At 34.3% G+C, this 24,154-nt stretch overlaps 1 protein-coding gene across 1 annotated transcript in view; it reads left to right on the top strand.

The window, feature by feature from the left end:
* The window catches only part of LOC134530057 (uncharacterized), a 605,495-nt gene that overhangs the window by 428,662 nt on the left and 152,679 nt on the right, over positions 1 to 24,154 (top strand). The gene's annotated exons all lie outside the window — the stretch shown is intronic.

Below are 24,154 nucleotides of genomic sequence, written 5' to 3'. Positions count from 1 at the left end.
TCAAACTAAAACTATTTTGCATTTTGATAAAGTTTTCTAAATAGAACACATAGAAAATGGGTTTTGTCACGGAAGTGAATTTTGTGTTCAGTTCATTAAAAAAATCTGTGGTTTAGTTTCATGCGGAACTCAACTAATTTGGTACGTTCAATGCTCATACCACCTTGGCCTTGAGTCCACGCATTTTGACATCTATTACCGACTGCCTTAGGCTAGGTATCTTGCCTTGTGTAGCCACAGAATTGTAAACGAGTGTTGTACAGCAGTTGTGACATAATAATGGAAATGCTAATATTTAAAATAGAGGATATTCTCCATTTATATGCTTTTGACATTCATCATTGTTCAATTTAAGATATAAAAATAAAATTAAAGATACATTTCTGTAATATTAGTTATTTAACTCAGAACTTATCATTCCAGTATAAAATACAGTATAGGTAACAGTCGTCATCACAGAATAATTTTTTATAAGATGTAAATTCATCTAAATTTACGAAGAAGTTAAAATAACTAAATGGTAAATAAATTTTACACTTTAAATTAATTAATTTTTTTACAGAAATTAAAATTTTCCACGAATTAGCAAATAGCACTTAATTTCAACACGGAAAGTTTCAATCCTGTATAATTGTTGCTGGGCGCTAAGGGCGACACCGGCTCGCGCATCACACGCTTCTTCGCCTCTACGCACCAGACGCCGTCCTGGCATGCAGTCTTCATGTCGGTAACGCTTCTGTGTGATTTCAAGTGGTGACTGTCATTTTGTTGTGGAATACTTAAGCTATAGGCTTCTTCTGCGTGTTAAAGAAATTCTTGCAGTGATATCTGCACAAATTTTTATTCCCAAAACTGTAATTGAAAACACCTGTTTTACCCTTTTCGCTCTCAAAAAAAAATTCAACTGGGGCTCGAAAATGCTATTCGTAATCACTTTTTTGGAATTGCCAATAATTTTGGAGTGACGAGAATAATTTAATTTAACTTATATATATATTTAAGATACATTAGTTTTTTTATTATTTAATGAACGAATTTAAAACATAGTACTCATATTCTCAAATACCCCGGGCTCAGATTCGTGCATTATCATTCTACATAATATGTTCCATAGTTTCCCGATATTATCCCAGCTATTAACTGGAATACATTCTAACCAAAGGCATGACAGATTTCTTCCTCGGTTTCCCTGAAATGCCTTATGTATATCTCTCTGTATAAATTACCTCGTTTATTGTTTTAGTGATAAAAACATACAATATGGATGAATATTTCTTTCTAGATTCTAGAGAATTTTTTTATGTTAGGTATTTATTTAATTATTTTAAAATTATGTGTTATTATATTACATATTTTATTATGTGGTATTATGTTACATATTCTATGTCATTTTTATTTCTTAGTGCTTTTACCTGTATATTGCATTTGACGCAGAGCGAAATTCCATATAAAACAATTGCAATATTTTTTTCTAAAAGCAAACTTTGTCACAACATATATTTTGTGTTTTGTAAAATGAATAAATTCAGAATTATTAAGTGTTAAGAGAAAACATTTTGGAAAACATTTAAGTCATTCCTACATTTTATTTTATGTTTTCACGGCTTTACAATAAAGCGAGAGATAATTATATTTGCAAGAAAAAAAATATCTTAAACGTGACTTTCGTGCGAAACTAAGAAGTCACGAGTTCTCTCATGACATTTAAATACCAGTTTATTATTGTTAGTATTTAAGTTTCGTAAAGCAAATTTGAGTTACTTATTCATTTTATACTATAGTATTAATGATAACAATTAAAAATGTATTATATTGTCACTAAGAATATATTATATTAAGATTATACGTAGTTCCAAATTTAAATTACTTTCGTCTAAAAGTATACTCATTATACTGCAAAAAGAACTGTTGTCTGGGTTTTACCATCAATTTATGTTTTGAGACTAAACAAATATTTTTAAAACATTCAAATGTTATTAAATCCGTATTTACACAAATGAAAATAATATTGCTCTATGTTCTCCATCGAAAATTTAAGCTAAGCAGATTGCAATATTCTTTGTCAATACGGTTTTAATTTTCATATATTTTGCTTTCAACAACTATCGACTTCATCGCTGCTACTACCTGGGAAGTGTATGCCACCATCATCCATAGATTTCACCTCTGACACTGAACTTTTGCTAGGGATGAGAATGAATAGGAACTGGCTTCAAGTCCAGGCAACGTTTGTAAATCTTGAAGTTTTGATTTATTAACATCTTTACTTTATTGGTTCTTTCCCTTGAAGCTGCATCTTTGATTACTTTTTTTCAGTGGAAAAACATAAACCCATTTGAACTCAAACAAAATGCCATTTTGATGAATGCGAAACACTACATACAGACTGTTGCAGGTCACCTACATGTGTGACCTCTCGTACATTATAGGCAGTTTACTTAAATTGAATTATGAGTGGAGTCCATATGTTTAGTTTATATAAAAAAAACAGATATTTTAAGGGACATAGAGTGTTTTTTATAATGAGGATTGACATGATCTATTTTTGTATAACTGCGTAATTTTCAAAGCCCGGTAACTTCTTTCTAAAGGTTGATTTAGCCAACACTGGATCAACAAGAGTATGGCAACTAACCACCACATGTCGCTATTGTTATACAATTTTTGTAAAAAAAACTTATAAGTGCTATTTAAATACACTTTAATACCTCAGTTCTTCATAAAATCTCTATACCTAGTGCCTGTTAACAAATGAGCTTCTGGCGATACATAATGTTCTTGAATGAATTGTCCCCGAACAATGACTGACACAAATGTGGAAAATTAGTTTTTATTGGAATAGTGATACATAAGTAACAATTCAACTAATGTACAAAGCACAATTTCCAACATGACAATGTTTTGTGTGTGTTGAAAATTTGGAATTCCAGATCTGACTGTAGCAAGGTTTGTTCGTTTTTTGAAACAATGTGACTTTGTGGGTTATATCCATGTTGGGGGTAACTATAATGTTTATTTACAGTTAAATTTATGTTTTTAACAAAATTATGAAAGTAACACACCAATTAACTGTCTGAATCGTTGTCTATATTTAGAGTTTAAAGTTTACACCCGCGGGTGGGTACGTGTGGGATATATAGTACCTATTAGGGGCTCCTGGGACAGGGTCCGGTGCCGGCTGTGCCGACCGACCTCTGATGTAACAGTGGCTATCTTGGATTGTGACATCACAGCGGCCATCTTGTATGACTTTGACCTTGACCTTGTCCTTGACTCCGGCGGCCATTTTGTACCCGCCATCTTGAATTCCGCCAATTTGTTTCCCGCCATTTTGGATTCTTGAACATTCCGCCATCTCGGAATAGAATGTCTCACTCTCTAAAATTGCACTTTTCGTTACGGCCGCCAATTTTAAAATCCAAAATTTTTAAGCTAGAATCTCGGGGAATTTTTTTTAATTTACAAAAAATTAAACTAACAAATTTTTAATAAAAAATATAATTCCGCCATTTTGAAAGTTATGGCATCACTGTTGTATTTTTCGTTACGACCGCCATATTGAAAATCGATATTTTGTATGAAAAATATTCTGGAAAAAAATTCAAATTTATAAAAAAAATTACTTAATTAAATTTTGATAAAAAACGTACTTATATCATGGAGTCAGTTCGAACCCGGGGAGGTCATTCGATTAAAAATGGTGATTAAGCCTTCCTCCACGGAAGCCAAGGGCAGACTGACCTCTCAACACTAATTCCAAGAATATAATGCATCGGCCAGTATGACACGTGGTGCTATGTTTTCGTTTGCTGGAGGCTGCCATCTTGGATCCGACATATTTTTCATTCTGCTAAAATGTATCTCTGCTATATTAGTTGAATTTTTCCGACTAGAATAAAGTATTATTTATTAACCGATAGTCAACTGCCTGCGATATCCGCCATCTTGTCAGCTGTCTTGGCCACCACATAGAAAATCTGTAATTATTTAATTAGAAATTTAGAAAAAAAATTCTAAAAATCATCAAAATAATCATTTATTAAATTACTGATTGATTCAATTGATTCCTGTCCTCAGTTTCATCCCCAGACAATGCAAAAACGTTAATTTCAGTTTTAAAAAACACTTATTTAGTAAATATGGTGAAAAATCCTAAAATAGGCACAAATTTCTTATCTAACAGCTTCCAGTAAGATTATATCATATTGACCGCCATTTTGAAAATCTGTAATAATTTTGCTAGAAACTCGGAAAAAAATCCAAGAATCATATAAATTATAACTTATTAAAATAATAATTTATTCAATCGATTCCTGTTCTCAGTTCGATCCTTGATCAATACAAAATGGTAATTTTAGGGGAAAATATTTAATTTAATTTACACATTTTTGTGACAGGTTCAAGAAATAATACAATATTACAAATAAAAATTTATTTCCTAATTTATACTCTACTACAAGTACAATAAAACAGCAAAAACTAACATTTCTTGATTTCTGCAGTCATCTTTGGAAGGTGAAGAGAGTCCTTTGCATGCCATGGCATGTGTTTTCAGGTCATTTCTACATTACAGTCGATTAACCAGGCACGTCCAATCAGTGGTCACCCACAGCCAATTTTTTGGCCACGCATGTCCTTTTGGTGGCCAGACACGTCTATTCAGTGGCCAGGAACGCACGTTCAGTAGATGGTCAGACACATCCAGTCAGTGCATAGGCCAAGAATTGCCGAACCACGAGGCCAATAATGTCTTGACTATAGACTTAACGATCCACAATCAACGAAAAGCAAGCATATTTAAAAAAAGAAGAACATTTAAAAGCGCATTAAAAACGGAGGCACATTTGGAAGAACATTCGACAGATATGAAGTACATTCGAAAGCACATTCGACAAAAAGGAAGCACATTTGGAAGCACACGATAAAAAGGAAGCACATTCGACAAAAAGGAAGTACATTCGACAAAAAGGAAGCAAATTTGGAAGAACATTTCAAAAAATCCCTTTCGGCTTAGCCTACAGGCGTAGGTATACTTTGAAATACCTATTTCTTCTGGAAATATTTCGGAAACTTTTATAAAATTCTGGAACATTTTAAGGACCTAAATTAGTCTACATAACATCCTTTATGTTCTATAATATTAAAAAAAGAACGATTTAACATTTTCTCTTATTCTATACAGCGAAAATATTTCGAATGTATTTAACCTAATTCTTACAGCATTTAATCTTAACGAATTTAGTATTATGCCTACTAAGGTGTTATGCAATTACTTTTAATCTTCAAACACTATTTTTCATCTTTTGCACTAATACGTGGTCTTATAAATTTATTTTGACCAAGGTTTAAGGTTACATTAAGATGTTATTTATAAATTTCAACGAATTTTATACTAAAAAATGTTTGAATTTTCTTTTTAATTTTGACCTCTGTTTTTACGATAGCACCATCAAAAATTGTTTCAGCCAAAGGTTTTAGATAAAGTTTAGGCGTTTCACAATAAATTATAATGAATTTCATAGTATATTTATTTTTAAAAAGTAAAGACCTTTTGTCTTTCTACCCATGTTATTTCCACCCATTGCAGTAATGGTTTGTATTATAAAAAAATTAAGCCAAACGTTTTAAGTAAAAATGATAAGATTAACAAACAATTTTATATTGTACCTACTAAGGGAGTTATGAATTTTTCAATTTTGAAATTTTTCAACCATTGCATAAATGGTTCATCTAATAAAAAACTGTTTCAGACAAATATTTTAGATTAAAATTATAAGATTTAAAAAAATATTCGAACGAATTCGATGTTGTGCATTTGAAGGAAGTAATGATTTTTTTTTTGTCCGTCAACCGATGTTTATTCTACCCCTTGCAGTAATGGTTGGTCGTATAAACAATTATTTAAGACAAAAGTTGTATATAATAATTTAAGGTTTTAGAATAAAATAGACAGGATTTAACAGTGTAAATTGTACGTAAATTATATTGTTTTTTTTTATTCTACCCCTTTATGTTTTGCAAACCCCTGCAAAAATTGTTCATCTTATCAAAAATTGTTACTGACTAAAGTTTTAGATAAATATTATAAGATATATAAAGAATTTTAAAGGATTTGATAGTTTACCTACTAAGAGAATTATGCATATTTTTTTTAGTTCCACCCCTTATTTTTTCAACTACTTGCAGCAGTGGTTCGTCGAATCAAAATTAGTTTCAGACAATATTTTAGATAAAAATTGTAATATTAATACAAAATTCGTAAGAATATTATGTTATGCCTACAAAGGGAGTTACGATTTTTTTGTCCTCCAACACTTGTTTTTTCAACCCCTTTGCATTTATGGTTGGTCGTATCAAAAACGTATTCAGACAAAAGATTTTGGGCATTACTCCTACGTTCAAACGGAGATGATATTTTCCATATTATGGGAGTTACAGCAATTTATCTGTTCTTCAAAAATACCTTCCCCATTTCTACCCCTTTGGTTGGATATTGCCCATTAATTAAACGTACTGAGATTTTTCACTACTAGATTTTATGTAACAGTTTGGAAGTGATTTGTGAAAAATTGCGACAGTTATCATGTCCTCAAAAAAATAGGTTATATATAGGTGTGTATGTGTGTATGTATGTATATATTTAAACTTTTAATTTTACGATTGTTTTTAGGGTATATGAATAATGAAAAGAAAAACTATTTTAAATTTTCCGAAAGTCACACCATGCATGGTAACGGCTACAATAGGTAATATTTCTTTGAATTCTTCCTTAAAAAAAAGGAAGCACGTTTAGAAGCACATTCAATGAAAAGAAGAACTTTTGGAAGGACATTCAATAATAGGAAGCTCTATTACGAGAACTCACTCTTAGTTATAAATTAGATTTCAAAAAAAAAAAAAAAAAAAAAACAATCATTTATTAAATCTAAAATATAATATATATTTTTTTTATTTTATACACATGCAGGTAAATCAAATCATTATTGTAAGTAGCGTGCATTTCTTAGTTCACAGAGAATGGTGGCTATACTTCGTTGAGGTGTGAGTAGTATCCTCCACTAATCGACGCAAGTAGCAGTCTCAGACATCGACCAATATGTTAAGATATTCTCATGACGTGTAATCAATCTCTTCTGCTGCATTCATCTTCCTAGAATGTTTATAATTTATATTTTTGAGATCTCTGAAGTCTTCTGGTTTATCGTCAGCCTCAAAATCACTGTTGCCATCATCGTAGAAGTCAGCGTCTTCACCTCGATTACTGTAAGAATTCGAAATCATATATGTTTAAGCTTCTTCGTCGTCTACAAGCTTCCTTTTAAAGTCTATCATTTGCCCAAAATACGTATGATCTACTTGAGATGGGCTTGAAAGTATTCTCACTTTTCATTGTAATGAAACTTAACGTTCTTCAATTTGAGTTCTGCCGAGTCTTTTTATCTCTCTGTTTGCGTAAACGATTCGAAACACCGAACTCAACTTACATTTTTGTGTAGTGCGTTTTTACTAAAGTCATTCTTCTTGTGTAGCACTGCATTCTTTCTCAGGATAGAAACCATTTTACCATTTTGCTACAATTTCCTGGCCTACCGTGGGCACCAGTATCTTACTCGAGAGGAACATCACGTGAATGTCCATATGGTAAGTTGCCTCAGCTGCAACAAGGCCTCGTAGTCACCACGCAAGCTGCAACAAGGCCTCGCAGTCACCACGCAAGCTGCAAGGCCTCGTAGTCACCACGCAAGCTGCAACAAGGCCTCGTAGTCACCACGCAAGCTGCAACAAGGCCTCGTAGTCACCACGCAAGCTGCAACAAGGCCTCGCAGTCACCACGCAAGCTGCAAGGCCTCGTAGTCACCACGCAAGCTGCAACTGCAGCATCTCGTCATTATTCTGCTCTCATGTGTGATACAAATAATGCTGCTTTAACGTAAGTGCTACTTCGTGACCTGAACGATTTTATTACGTAGGTTACAAATAAATAGTACATACTGTAACCTTTACCATGGTGCGACTTTCGGAATTTTTTTATATAGTTTTTCGTTTCATAGTCCGTATACCCCAAAAACCATCTTCAAATCAAAAGTTTATATATATATATATATATATATATATATATATATATATGCACATACATACAAACACATAATTAGGTTTTACAATAATAAGGAATGGATTGAATAGTGTGGAAGATACGGATATTATGATTTTTTTTAAATATCCCCCCTTTTTTAAAACCCTTGAAGCAATGGTAAATCTTATCAAGAATTGTTTGAGACAAACGTTTTAGATTAAAATTATAATATTCACAAACTATTCGAACGGATTTGATATTGTACCTTCGAAGGGAGTTATGAATTTTTTAATTTTTCAATTTTTCTACCCCTTGCATAAAGGGTTCGTCTGTTCAAAATTGTTTCAGACAAATATTTTAGATAAAAATTATAAGATTTAAAAAATATTCGAACGGATTCGATGTTGTGCCTTAGAAGTAAATTATTATTATTATTATTATTATTGGTCCTTCAACCATTGTTTATTCTACCCCTTTCAGTAATGGTTGGTCGTATAAACATTATTTCCGATGAATGTTTTAGATAACAATTTACGGTTTTGCAATAAAATAGCCGGATTTAACAGTGTACATGGTAAGTTAATTATGATTGTTTAAAATGCTACCCCTTTAATTTTTCAACTCCCTCAACAGTGGTTCGTCTTAACAAAAATTGTTTCAAACAAAAGTTTTAGATAACATTTTTAAGATTTACAAGCATTTTTAATGCAATTGTTAGTGTTATTATTAAGGTAGTTATATATATTTTTGTACCCCTAATTTTTTCAACTCTTGCAGGAATGGTTTGTTTAATCAACAATTGTTTCAGACAAAAGTTTCGGATAAAAATTGTAAGATTAATACAAAATTTGTTTTTATGAATGGATTTATGGTTTTTTTTTGTCCTCCAACCCTTGTATTTTCAACCCCTTTCAGTTATGGTTGGTCGTATCAAAAACTTATTCAGAAAAAATATTTTGGTATTACTCTTACGAGTTATAATACGTTCAAACGTATTTGATATTTTCCATATTATGGGAGTTACAGCGATTTATCTGTTTTTCAAAAAACCTTCCCCATTTCTACCCCTTTTGTCGGATATTACCCATTAATGAAACCGGCAGAGATTTTCCATTACTAGATTTTATGTAACATTTTGGAAGTGATTTGTGAAAAATTGCGACAGATATCGTGTCCACAAAAATGTGATATATATTATATATTATCTACAACTTTCTCCCGCAATTATTTTTTTATATGACCAACCATTACTTCAAGGGATGGAAAATAACAGGAGTTGGAGACAAAAAAAATCATAACTCCCTTAATATGCACACTATTCAATCCGTTCAAATTGTTTGTAAAGCGTATAAACATTATCTAAGATTTTCTGCTTATATAATTTTCTATACGACCAACCATAACTGAAAGGGGAATTCCTCAGTAAGGACACACTTCAATTCATTAAAATCGTTTGTAAATTTAATAATTTTTATCCAAAACTTTAGTCTGAAACAATTTTTTAAAAGATTAGCCATTGCTGCAGGGGCTTGGTAAAAAAAAATTGTAGAATTTAAAAAAAAATCATAATTTTCGCACCATGTTGTGATATAACATCAGATCACAGAACACTGAAACTTTAATTTAAAATAATTTATTTATGTTTTCAGTATTTGCTTACAATTTTATTTGTCACAAATTTATATATCTTTCAGGTTAATTAACTTCTATATTTGTTTTGGATAATTGCTTTGAACTTCGCAACCTTTCTCTGTTAATGATGTTAAATGTAATATATTTTAAATGCTTAATTCAAGGCCGGTGATTGGCCGATAGAGCGGCAGACTTTTTAAAGACATTGTTGGTGATAGATGCTATTAATTTTGTAGAAGAGAAGAGAAAGGGTCATCTTGTGGCTTGTGGTTATTGTCACGTCGGGTCTTGCCGACGTGATATTTTAATTAATATATAGCATTGATACGTCTCTCAAATTGGCAAGGAAAATACGCCCGAGCTTCGGCGAAGCTCCGAGAGTAATGGTTTTATTGGTGTGTTATCTAAAACCATATATCATCAAGTCTTCAGGTATAACTATATGCTATGTTGAATCCTGAGCAGTCGCGTCACCGAATCATAGCACTATTTGAAGTAGCGATCATCTGCTGTTTGAATATCATAATTGTTTCAAATATATCGCCTTTGAGTAATACTAAAGCCTCTAGTTTCTTGGAATTATGGCACGATTAATATGTTGTACGACTTCACTCAGAAGTCTTGAAGTATAGGAATTTCATGCGATCCGACGAATATTGAACTAGCTAAATTTATTTTTATCTCCTAACAAATGAACTTTTGTATCTGTTGTGCCCAACGTAATTTTATTAGCTACTTAATATGTTATTTTCTTTTTATTCGAATGTATAAGCAACCGTCTTTGTCATGTTATTTTTTTACCATAAACAATAAAAGTATTATAATTATTATTAAATTTATTTTCTAACTAGTAAATAATTAAGTTGGGTACCTACGGGTACTGGCGCCCATTAAGGATTCAGAAGCGCATGAAAGGGAGAATTTATTAATCTGTAACTGAGAAAGGGCTCATTTACTGTGACAGTAAATTGTGTACTTAGCAGGGGGCATTACAGATTAAGAGTGGCACACGCAACGTGGGGCTCGATTATTTGTTGTACAACATTATCGTTTAATTGCTAGACATGAACACTAGACGGAGGAGTAAAAACAAAGGCAACACTAGTTATAGGGACAGCAGCATGTCCGAAGACGACACTATCTCCAGTCCTGTAGCACATAACCTAGAGGATGTTGAAAATAGCCAGCCCATGGAACAGTTAAAAAATACAGGTTTAGTTCCTACAACCAGTGGCAACATGGATGTAGCTACTATGTTTCAGTGCCTTGTGTCTAGACTAGATACTATGAGTGCTGACACCGCAAAGTTAAGCGCGGATCTAAAGTCTAACACTGAAAAATTGAGCGCAGATTTCAATTCTAGGTTAGATCTAACACTGCGGAAATACAGCATAGTATACTCAGCTTAGAGAATAACCTCAAATTAGAGCTGCAGGAGGTTACTGACAGTGTAGCAGCTGTGTCCAGCCGGGTAGCTATACTCGAAAAACACACTGAACAAAAGCTGACTCAAATACAAAACAATTGTCTAGACACTACTCAGAAAATACAAGAGGAGGTAAGCAGTATTTCTGGACGTCTAGAACAAGTCGCACAACAGGCTGCACAAAACCACTGTGGTTTGGATGAAATAAATGAAGTAGTGGAGCATCGTAATCAACAAATGCACAATCAAATTACAAATATTACTCGCAAACAGGATGAATTAGGAAACCAATTGGAGGAGCGAGTAGGGCAGTTAGAAAACACAATGCTCACCCTTAGGTTAGACAACCTACTAGATAAACAAAATACAACCGCCGTTGCGCCTATGGCTAATGCGCCAGAGTCTGTTTCCCCAATTGCTACACCACATTCAGCTCCTGTACTTGACCAAGTGGCTGTCATGCACCACCCGGCCAGACAGTGGGCCAAGGCCATGCCACGGTTTGCTGGAGGGGAAAATGAGAACCCGATGAGGTTTTTAAAAAAATTTGTGGAATATTCGGCCATGTTCAAGCTGAACAATGACGAAAAATTAAAATGTTTGAACACCGCCCTCCGCGAACACGCATACTATTGGTGGGAGGTTATACAACCATCTACCCACACTTATGCTGACTTCCAAGCTCAGTTTGGACAGCAGTTTTGGAGTGTACGCATACAGGGAAACCTGAGAGCCAGACTGCATGGTGAAAAATTTGATCAAAAGAAAAACAAGTCCGTTGAAGCCTATCTTTCAAGCATGTTTGAGCGTACTAGGTACTTAGACCTACCTATGAACGATGAGAAATTTATTTCCATGTTTCTAGGACAATTACCTCATAGGTACCAGCTACATTTAACAGGGAGGAATTTTCCAAACATAACTGAGTTCAGAGAACAGTTATTAGCTTTCGACAGGTTAGAGCGGCAGGCTCGTGGTAGCAGCTCTGAGCACGAGAAAGCACCGGCACAAAAGGCACCTCCACTTTATCAACAGTGGCAACGTGACCAGCCAAAAGTACATGTCAACACCGCTAATTGGAAATTTCACCATTCCGGAAAATGGAACAACCGGCAGCACAGGCCGCACAAAACTAACGGCTGGAGTGAAAAGCGGAGTCGTCCCTGCAGCGAAGAGGACGCGCCGAGCCATTACATAAACCGGAACAAGAAACAACAGCGCGGTGAGGGACACGAACAGCGGCCTCCCAGGTACGAGTACCCAGAGCGACCTAGATCACCACGTCAGGGGTACCAATACCGATTGCCGAGATCACCGGAGCAGCAGCAACAGCTGGTGTTCCCTCCCAGTGGAGATGAAACCGTCCAGTCAGCGAACAGCGTGACGAGTTTCCCCACTCTCAACTTCCTCCCGTCCGCGTCAAAGAATCAACAAGGATACTTTGCACGGCAATCGCCGATTCCTCCCAACAGCAATCAACTACGACAGCTGCAGCAACAGCAGCTATCAAACTCAGCATCAAGCGCCGCATTGGCTAGCCAAGCCAATGAGACAGCGTTAAACTAATTGGGATTAGTGGTGGTACGCCCCAACCATTAATCCAGGAACCAGACATGGGGGTAAATTATCGCATTCCAAACTATAACTGTATGACGTATAAAATTTTGCTCGCTACAGTTCTACTAACAGAAAGTGAACGCGAATTTCTGTACAGCGAGGAAATTGAAGATATTTTGCCTAAATGTAACACTGCTTGTCCTGAATTAGAATTAGAGGTTAACGGACAACCTGTTAATGTTTTCTGCGGCAGACTACCTCAGTAGAATGAACTCGCCTGAGACCGGGGAATGGTTCCCAGAAAGCAAGCGGAATGAATTCCTTGTAGCTCCTGTCAAATTTAATAAATTTTGTGAAAATGAAAATTTGAAAAAAATTCTGAACAATTTGAAATCCCTCCAAGAGACTGACGAATTCTGTCAAAGCGTGATTGCTAAGCTGACAACATGTGAACAAACTCACAAAGTGCATTTACACTACTGCAAGTCAGAAGAGGGTACACTGTTTTACAGGCAAAAACAACAGTCGTACTTCGAAGACTGCTGGAAGCCAGTATTACCAACAGCGGCACGGGACAAAATATCCTGGGAATTACATGTCAGCTTAGGACATGTAGGTGCTAAAAAACTATTCGGAGCCATTAGTCGACAGTTATACTGGCCTAACATGCATAGGACACTATCCAGGATCACTGCATCATGTTTACTATGTCAGAAAACTAAACATGCGCGAGAGCGGCTGCACGGAGAATTACAGTCTATAATTCCGCGGCAAGCCCTAGACTTGGTGTCAGTGGATTTGTTCGGACCACTACCCCCGTCCAAGGCTTGTGTAAAACATATTTTTGTTGTAATGGATGTTTTCAGTAAGTACACCAAGCTCTACGCCGTTGTCAAAGCAAATTCTAAAACGGTGTTGGGAAAATTTAAAATATTCACAGAAGTCATTGGGAAAACTGCATATGTTTTGTCTGACAGGGGATCACAGTTTTCCAGCAAGGTTTCGCAAAATGGTGTGAAGAAGCTAGGAATCACACCCACCACTTCCTCAGTAAGGCATCCACAAAGCAATCCTGTGGAGCGGCAGATGCGTTCACTAGGAAATCTGCTTAGGGCCTACTGTCATGATGCACAGAAAAGCTGGCGTGATTACTTGCCATTTATTGAGTGTGTATTAAATCACACTATACACACATCTACCGGCGTTACTCTCCATGAGGCTATATGTCTGGTTCGGTCGGCGGCGATACCAACCCATTACCTACCTACTTGCGACAACAACAACGTATCTGATAAACTTCCTAGCAGAGAGGAAATTGAAGAGTTAATAAGGGCAAAATTACATTTAGGAGCCAGGAATAGGAAGAATAGGAAAGCCGGTCACAAGCTTCACCATTTCAAGGTCGGTGACCTTGTTCTTCTAAGGACTGCGCCAATAAGTAATAAGTGGGAAAACGTAACGAAAAAGCTGTTCCTACTCTACAGTGGACCATATGAGATTCTTCAAATACACCGGGAGAACTGTTACACCCTAAAAGAAGTGTCAACAGGTGTCACCGTGGGAAACTATAACATTAATCATTTAAGGGCCTACCATGCACCAGTTGTGCAAGATATATACTATGAATCAGCTTTATGTGTACTGTAATGTAATTGTGCCTAGAATTACAATTAATATTTGTGTGTAACGGTGAATTTATACCGGAAGGTTAAGGTGTCTAGTCAACTGAGTTTATTTATTGTATTGTGTGTACTCAGTTGATTTCGGCTAGGTGAAGCGCAGACTTCCTAGCATTTATTTGGTTCAGTACGAGAGCAAATGCTCTTGTCCTTAGGCAGAGACCTAAAGGATGTACTGTGAACCTTGTGTACTGTAGGTACATTTTATTGACAGCACCTAATAGTTCGGTTCACACACACAAGTTTAGTGATTCTACTGTACACTATCAGAACAGGCTGTATGTTGATGCTACTGTATACCTAGGCAATGAAATGTTGTACACAGACATCCTGACACACTGAGTGTAAACAAACACTGCAGCAACTTATAATTATGGCTTACCTTGTTAGGATCCAGGCTACAGCCTTTTTACCTACCTATTTCCTAGGCATCCTCATGTATAACACTTTCTTCATCTCTCAGTAGTAAACTATTCTGACTAGGATTGTAATCCCACAGGATTACTATTTAAGTGGATATTTTACCTCATCCACAATTTCCTAACTATCACACAAGACGAAATATCTAGCTATCTGCCTAGCTAGAGAGATCATTTTATTTTTATCTTTGAAATAAAAGAAATATAAAAATTAATCGACGATTTATTTTCACCATCACTGACTTACATCACACACATCATTATAGCACTTTATTTCACAGTTTTCTGTTTAAGTTTCTTCAAATTCTTCAGTGCTGAAATTAGTGTGGTGTAATAATTTAATGCAATGTTAAAGACCTTGTAATGTAGTGATTGTTAAGGGTTATCAAAACCTAAGGAATGTGACTAAAAAGAAAATTTATTTTTTACTGTTATAGCAAAGACAGATAAATTAATCACTGCTAATGACAGTTTAAAAACAGTTACAACAATGAGCTGTATTATAGTAATTAACATAAATGTGTTGTAAATATTACCATATTTATTGTGAACAACAATGTTATTATTTTGTTATGTGTATAGGAATGTGGTAATCATATCAAACAGTAATATATTCAAAATATTATTATGGGCAGAGCCAAGAATAAGTTATTTCTGCCAGGTTAAATAATATAATGTTTATATTAAATATATTATTGTGGGCAGAACCAAGAATATATTATTTCTGCCAGGTTCAATAATATAAGGTTTGCTATAATGTTTGTAAACAAACATAAATTGCAAAAATATTATATCAAAACAATTATAAACTGCTATTGTTGTTGTTTATAGGTTAATGAGTTATGTATAAAATTTTAAGGAGATATTATTTTTAAGTTACATTGTTTAATTTTAAAAGGCGGTTGCTTACATTTTATTTAAGGTTAGTTAGGGTAGCAAGAAAAGAAGAGGTTGTTTCCGTTCCAGTGTTTGCAGCGATTATCAATAGACTGTACGAGGTATTTCACTTGGACGCTTATAGTTAAAGAGCGCGGGTGATTTTAGAGGCTAATGTGTAAAGAAGTGTCTAGTGTGTACGCGAGTGCGCGGACGAACTACGGACCGTGATGACGTCTTCTTCGTCCTCATCTACTGCATGGGGCAGTAGAGCAGCAGTGACAGCGTCCACCACGTCTGTCAGGCCGTGGGCACTACGTCCCACCGCAGGCCTGGGGTGGAGCGGCCGCGAGGCAGCTTCAGGGCATGTGTTGTCCGGAATGAGTGCTGCCCATCCAGCTGTCCAAGGTTACTGATGTCCATGACGGGACATCCGGGGGCACTAACGTCACGGATGACGTTACGTCCAGTACCGTACAGCAGCGTCCAGCGGAGACGCGTATCTGCACACGAGCGGTATTGTTGCATGACCGCCACACTACACTTGTTCACAGCTTAGAATTTGCCTACAGAACCAACTCATACCTTGTATCCTGCGGCGCAGTTAATCCTCTTCTTCGCTCCCGAGACCTTCAACGAGGTAACTGATACCTCCCATATCAACAGCAGGTGTCTGTTTCTCCGACGTCACGAGCTAGCAGCTGCCTGTTCCGAAGACGGAAATAAAGATGGCGAGAGTAGGGATGCAAACGATACATCGATGTTTTCAAAACATCGATGTATCGTTCATGAAACATCGATGTTAGCATCGATGTTTTGAAGAGCGATACATCGCCGATGCATCGATGAAAAAGTCCAAAAACATCGACATTGTTCATCATTAAAATTACCCTAGTTCTTATTAATATTTTGGCTATCATTTCATGAATATTTATTGAATATATAAAAAAAAATTACGATACGATATTTAGTTTTTAAGATACAATTTTTTTAACTGTCTATACTTACTATAAAAACCTACATTTTTAAGTAGGTATCAAAAATGTTGTAAATACTGAACTATTTGGTTGATTTCAGTATCAATTTTTTTTTACAGTACTTTAAAATGTGTAAAATCATTTGCAGGGCTGGTGCAAGGTAAATTAGCGCCCTAGGCGAAAAACCTTAATTCCCTCCCCCCCTCACCAATCTCCCCAAAAAATTTTTTTCCTTGCCTCAAAATACATCACGTAAGCCTAAGATTTTGTCAACAATCAAATGTAAGCAGGCTTGTGTTTTTTTTTTTACTTTTTTACTTATTACAAATAATAAGCAGGTCACCGTGGACTTTAAATAATTACTTATATCAATATAAATATTCCAAACTGTTACAAAAATCCATTTTCATCTAGTTTCAATAATCGTTAAACATATTATATCAGTTGTTATGTGTCGTGCTGTGCCGCCCCCAGCTACTTGGCGCCCTAGGCGGTTGCCTAGTGCGCCTATATGGACGCGCCGGCCCTGATCATTTGGAAAAAATAAATACCATTAAAAAAATTGGTTTACATAAAAATTTTCTTTTCAATTTTGATAAATATAGGGAAAAAGCAGTGAGACTTTATAGACAATTTCATAGCTTGTTGTACATACAAGCTTTTGATTGGTACCGATACGGTCTCGCTAGCTCTATCGAGAAAATTAATGTTACATTTAAAACCTGCACATACACTTCATGCTTTTTCCTTCTTTTTTTTTTAAATTGCTTTTAATGCATGTTTTTGTTCTGCATGAGACACGACTGTAAATGGGTTGTGGATATTGTGGCTACATACTATAATTTAAATCATTTTGGCATGTTTTTCCTGATATTTAAAAACATCGGTTGAAACATCGATGTATCGGTTTTCAGAACGATGTTTTTTGACATCGATGCTTTTTCGTTTGAACATCGATGTTCGTGACATCGATGTTTTTAAGAGCGATTTCGCATCGCTAGGCGAGAGTCGTTACAGTTCTTCATCTGTCGCGTCATCACAGTGCTACCAACGTTTGATGTTGTCAGTTTCAGTGTTTAAATTGAAATTTCTGGTACGACCTGAATTAAACCAAATTTTGTGCAATTTTGTGTTAATTAAGGCCGAGTGCGGCATCTGTGATGTTACATCAGATCACAGAACACTGAAACTTTAATTTAAAATAATTTATTTATGTTTTCAGTATTTGTTTACAATTTAATTTGTCACAAATTTATATATCTTTCAGGTTAATTAACTTCTATATTTGTTTTGGATAATTTCTTTGAACTTCGCAACCTTTCTCTGTGTTAATGATGTTAAATGTAATATATTTTAAATGCTTAATTCAAGGCCGGTGATTGGCCGATAGAGCGGCAGACTTTTTAAAGACATTGTTGGTGATAGACGCTATTAATTTTGTAGAAGAGAAGAGAAAGGGCCATCTTGTGGCTTGTGGTTATTGTCACGTCGGGTCTTGCCGACGTGATATTTTAATTAATATATAGCATCGATACGTCCCTCAAATTGGCAAGGAAAATACGCCCGAGCTTCGTTGAAGCTCCGAGAGTAATGGTTTTATTGGTGTGTTATCTAAAACCATATATCATCAAGTCTTCAGGTATGACTATTTGCTATGTTGAATCCTGAGCAGTCGCGTCACAGAATCATAGCACTATTTGAAGTAGCGATCATCTGCTGTTTGAATATCATAATTGTTTCAAATATATCGCCTTTGAGTAATACTAAAGCCTCTAGTTTCTTGGAATTATGGCACGATTAATATGTTGTACGACTTCACTCAGAAGTCTTGAAGTATAGGAATTTCATGCGATCCGACGAATATTGAACTAGCTAAATTTATTTTTATCTCCTAACAAATGAACTTTTGTATCTGTTGTGCCCAACGTAATTTTATTAGCTACTTAATATGTTATTTTCTTTTTATTCGAATGTATAAGCAACCGTCTTTGTCATGTTATTTTTTTTACCATAAACAATAAAAGTATTATAATTATTATTAAATTTATTTTCTAACTAGTAAATAATTAAGTTGGGTAACTACGGGTACTGGCGCCCATTAAGGATTCAGAAGCGCATGAAAGGGAGAATTTATTAATCTGTATCTGTGAAAGGGCTCATTTACTGTGACAGTAAATTGTGTACTAAGCAGGGGGCATTACAATGTTCACTATGAATGTCATTATAATTTATTGTAAAACCTTGGATTATTATGTACAACTATAGTGTAAAAAAATATTTTATACGACCTACCATGACTATAAGGGGTGCAATAAACAGGGGTTTAATAACAAAAACTTTCCTTAGTAGTCCCACTATTAAATCCGTACAAATTGTTTTTAAATCTTATAATTTTTATCTAAAACTTGTGTCTGACAATTTTTGATAATACAAACCATACTGCAATTGGTTGAAAAAACCTGGGGTTGGAATAAGAAAATAAATAAAACTTCCCTATCCGGTACACTATCGAATACATTCTTAATTTTGTTTAACAGTATAAATATTGTCTTAAACTATTCTCAAAAGAATTTTTGTTTACCTAACCATATCAGTTTAGTGTATCTTAGACAGAAAGGTAACCGATTCAGTTATTGTCGTTTATTTCTCTTTTAAGCATCCCTTACACATATACATACACACTAAAAACTGAAGTACCTGGCGTTGCCCGGGCTAAACGTATAATGTATGGAACTTAGCTACCGAATTTTTAAGTCTGTAAGGCATCAAGCTGCAAGTGGTGGAAATAACAAGGTTTGAAAGTAAAAAAAAAATAATGATGAATTTTTTAATATATAATATATCCGTTATAATAATATTGTATGCATCTTAAACTTTATCTAAAGCTTTGGGTGAAACAGTTCTTAATGAAACGAATTATTACCGTAAAACACGGGTTGAAAATTTAAAATATTCGAAACTTTCGTAGTATAAATTTTGTTTTGATTAATTCTAAACCATCTTAATATTATCTTAAACCTTGATGGAAATAAATTTTTATACGACCACGTTATTAGTGAAAGGAATGAAAATTAGTGCTTGAAGGTCAAAAAATTAAATAATTATCTTAGTTGGCATATAGTATGAAATTCTAAGCTATTCAATGATGCGTTGTAAACTATTGAATGCTAAATACTTTGAGTTAAAAAATATTCATAATATTTTCGTTGCATTGAAAATGGAGAAACATTTAATCGATCTTTATGTACCTAATATTGGAGAACACAAATACCTTATGTACATTAAGTTCTAAAAATATTTCAGAAGTTTATAGAAGTTTCCAAAATATTTCCAAAATAAACATGTACTTTGAAATCTACCTACGCCTGTAGGCTGTGCCGAAAAGGATTTTGTTAAATTTATTTATTTACTACCTGAAGTAACCGGCGTTGCCCGGGTTAAAATGTTTGTAGGACAAACACTTGAAAAACGGAAACTTTCGATTTTGAAGTTCCATTGATAGCGCAATATCGGTGCCTCAAGGCTACGCATCAGCAAAACCGGGACGCCAATCTTTAGCTTCATTTTGTGGGAAGGCAGGTAGGTAACCCCTAGGCAAGACTTGAGAGACGCACCAAACGATAGCGCGTTACAATTTCAAGGCAATGCCAACTCTTGACGAAGTACAAAACTAAACTATAATTAGCACCTTTAGTTCGCTAGCAGCCGGGAGCTTCACTAAGCGGATGGGTTTGGCAAAGAAGAAGGATAGGAAGTTGCCAGACCTTACTATATGTGGCGGACGTAGAGAAATGACACAAACTCACTGTTTGTGTATCTATGACCTGCCTCCTACGATTTTCTATTATAAAATTGAATTTAACCCTTTTTTACTCTCTTAGGAATGTAATCTCATAATTATGTGTAGTCTTTGTCACTTTTCGGCCCATAAACTATCAGTAGCAAAAAGCTATGTCGATCGGTTGCTCCGTTACTGCGTGAAAGGACAAACAGACAAAACCAATAAACACACTTTCGCATTTATAATATTAGTAGATTGTGTTCCTTTCAGGCCGAAGCCTCTTCTCTGTGAAAATGAAATCTGTCAATATTACACACAGTAAATAATTTTTGTAAATGGAAAACAAATATTCATGTAAAATTACAGATATTTGTAAATTTGTACAATTACATGAAAACAACTGCAATACTACAAAATAGTGCTCGTAGTAATACTGCCTTTAGATTCTTACCCGAAAATTTGGTTTGTGTTGTTCCATTACCTCCAATAGTTAAAGTCATTCCCAGATAAGCTTGCCAGTATTAACTGCGCACATAATAATAACAATAATAATACAACAAATTAAAGTTTATTAATTAATTCATTCATTATCTTTCCCATGGTTTAAAAAAATTCTTGAATGAAACATAAATTAAAATGTAAAATATTGCGCCAATTTTCGTAATAATTACTCAACATTATCTCGAAAAATGTATTCCATATATGCAAAAATAACCATTGCTATTTATTGTACAAATTTACAATCTATTTCATATAGTATTACAAAATATTTCTTTACAACTGCTTCCCAAAGGGATCTTTTGTATAAGTACAGAAAATTGTTTCTGTGCATAGCTTAAAAGAAGACCGCAGCGCATGCTGAAATTTTGTAACTATTTTTGAACTTGAATACTTTGGCGTTTGTATATTAGCAAGAAATAGCTTCTTTATCAAGGATTTGTAAGACAGTATATCTATAACTAGCCAGAATACTGGTAGGACTTAAGCTTTTTTACACGTACATGAGCTATGTATCCAAATACTATCAACATAATTTTTTTTTGTTTCTGTTATGTTTTGTTCTCTATATGGGACTTTGTTCAAAGTATATCCAAGTTCAAAATTCAAATCATTCTAGAAACACCTGATACAACAAAGAAATCAAATCACACCCGAAGTTTGTTTAACATTGAAAACTAGTTTAATATGCTATCAGGACACAAGTTTTACTATCGTGAAACATTGCATCCTGTCGATATATTTGACAATTTTTTTTAGAACGTAACTAACTCTACAGTGCGTAAGTGAATAATAAAGTATTGAATACAAAAGATATTACCACGAAATGTCAAAGTAATTTGAATAACTACATGCAATATTTTCATACCAAATATTCTCTGTGCTGTCACAGTTCAAAATCCACAAGCATTTAAGTAAGGGTGTCTTTCAAAACATTCCAAAAGTAATCAATATCTATTACATTTTCGTAAAATATTTAGTTTAATTAATAAGTATACAAAAGTTATTTTTATTAATATAATCTGCTCTCTTTTACAAGATTGCTAAATAAATCATCGGGAAAGAAAATTGGCTAACTTCTCGTCCTTCTCTTATAATTATGGGAGCACACAAATATACTCGATGCTACCTTTTCGAATTTTAGCCATTAAATTAAAGTTTATTAAACTGTCCTGTTTTTTTAAATTCGTGTTCAAAACTTTTTTAACAAAATGTCTAAGGAAGGTTTTTTTGTTTTTTTAAAGCGATGCGTATGAAGTAATCCTACTAATATAATAAACGCGAAAGTTTGTAAGTATGGATGGATGTTTGTTACTCTTTCACGTAAAAACTACTGAATGGATTTGAATGAAATTTGGCCTACAGCTAGCTTATAACCTGGATTAACACATATACCCCATATTTATATGATATTCCATCCCTAAGGGAGTGAAAAAGTGATAATTTAATTTTATAACAGAAAAAATCATAGGTCATAGACATACAAATAGTGAGTGAGTGTCATTTCTCTATGTCTGACACACGATCATACACATAGTAAGGTCTGGCAAATTAATATTTTTCTCCTTGGTGAGACCAGTCCGCTTAGTGGAGCTCGCAGCGGCTAGCAAAATAAAGGCGCTAATAACAGTTTTGTTCTTAACTTCGTCAATAGATAGAGTAACATTGAATCTTAAAAGCACCATCGTTTGATGCGTTTGTCATGTCTTTAATTTTCGTTTGTTTGTGCCGTATGCGTTCCTATACCATTCATTCGATTGCGATGAAATTTTGGTGATTTGTTATGCACATGCCCATGAAGGTTACTGAGACGGTATAACTATTTTTCAATAGTTGGAGCACGAATCGTGTCAAAAAATGTGTTTATTTCATTTTATATAGCGGCACTTCGTCTGTTTTGTTGTATAAGTGCGCACGCATGACACAATTTATTTTAATATAAAGGAGAGACAGAGTTAGAGTGATATATATAGAGTGAGATAGAGACGCAGAGATAAGTTGAGATAGAGCGAGGTATAGAGAATGAAATGGGTTAGATAAAGAGATATACCTATAGATGTATAGAGCTATATAGAGACTTATATATAGAAAATATAGAGATAGTGGGAAGTATACATGTAAATAGAGATAGAGAGATACATAGATGTTTATAGAGATAAATATATATAGAAAGATGGATAGATGATTTGTATATGTGGAACTACTTAAAACATATTACAAAACAAAATTGAATGAGGCATTGCAATGCAGACCGAGCATTAGCTAGATAATGGAATATTTTCAATATTAGTAATCTCTTATTTTTCAGTTTTTTTCTATATTGCTTTATAAAGTTTAAATTACATACAGACCAGGTAAATAACTTTAAACTGGCAGAACAACGTCTGTCGGGATCTGAAAGTGATATAAATGAATTTTCACACTTTACATTCAAATTAAGAAGACAATTACTAACTACACCCTGTGTTCAGCCCGGGCAACGCCGGGTATTGCAGCTAGTAAACAATAAATATTTAATCTAAAATCACACAATCCTCCTTTACTCTGTTACAATGAAAATGTTTTCCTAAATCCCCATCATCATACATCGCTTCACTGCTTAAGAGCTGAAGGTCTACGCTCGCTCGCTATAGAAGCCAATGTGCGCTCTACCTTGTAGTCATGCCGGCACCAGGTCACGTGGGATGCTCACATGCGCGTAGCAGTGGGGCTGTTTGGACTGCAACAAGAATGCCAATAATGCGGAACTTGGGAACCTATCACACTAGATATTAACATAGACATTAAGTATAAATGAGTCTAAACGTGAGGAAACATGTGAATCTGTAATAAAGAAACATAACAAATTCCTAAACAAAATAATTTTTTTAAATACTTATTTTAGTAATACCATATTCTATAGGTTTTTGTAAGTTCATATAACTGGAATGTTTCAAGAGTTATAAAGTATTCCGTTTCATGAAAATCCTTTCACAAAAATTTTGTTTTTTAGTATATTTTTCCTTGTTCTGGTTTGGACTTTTGAAACTAAATTTTAAAATAGTAACTGCAATGATAAGTTCAAAAAAAGTACTAAAATATTTCAAATACTCTACTGTTAACTATGTTTACATTCACTACATAAGACACAATGAATATTTTTAGACGTAATAAACTTGAAAGTTTATAAAACCATTATACTAAGACCAAAATGTAAAAACAAATATAATTTAAACATTATATTGTTATAATTTAC

This window comes from Bacillus rossius, chromosome 1 (assembly GCF_032445375.1).
Source record: "Bacillus rossius redtenbacheri isolate Brsri chromosome 1, Brsri_v3, whole genome shotgun sequence".
Taxonomy (NCBI): domain Eukaryota; kingdom Metazoa; phylum Arthropoda; class Insecta; order Phasmatodea; family Bacillidae; genus Bacillus; species Bacillus rossius.
The sequence above is the reverse complement of the archived record's forward strand: the minus strand, read 5'-3'. Positions and strand labels throughout refer to the sequence as shown.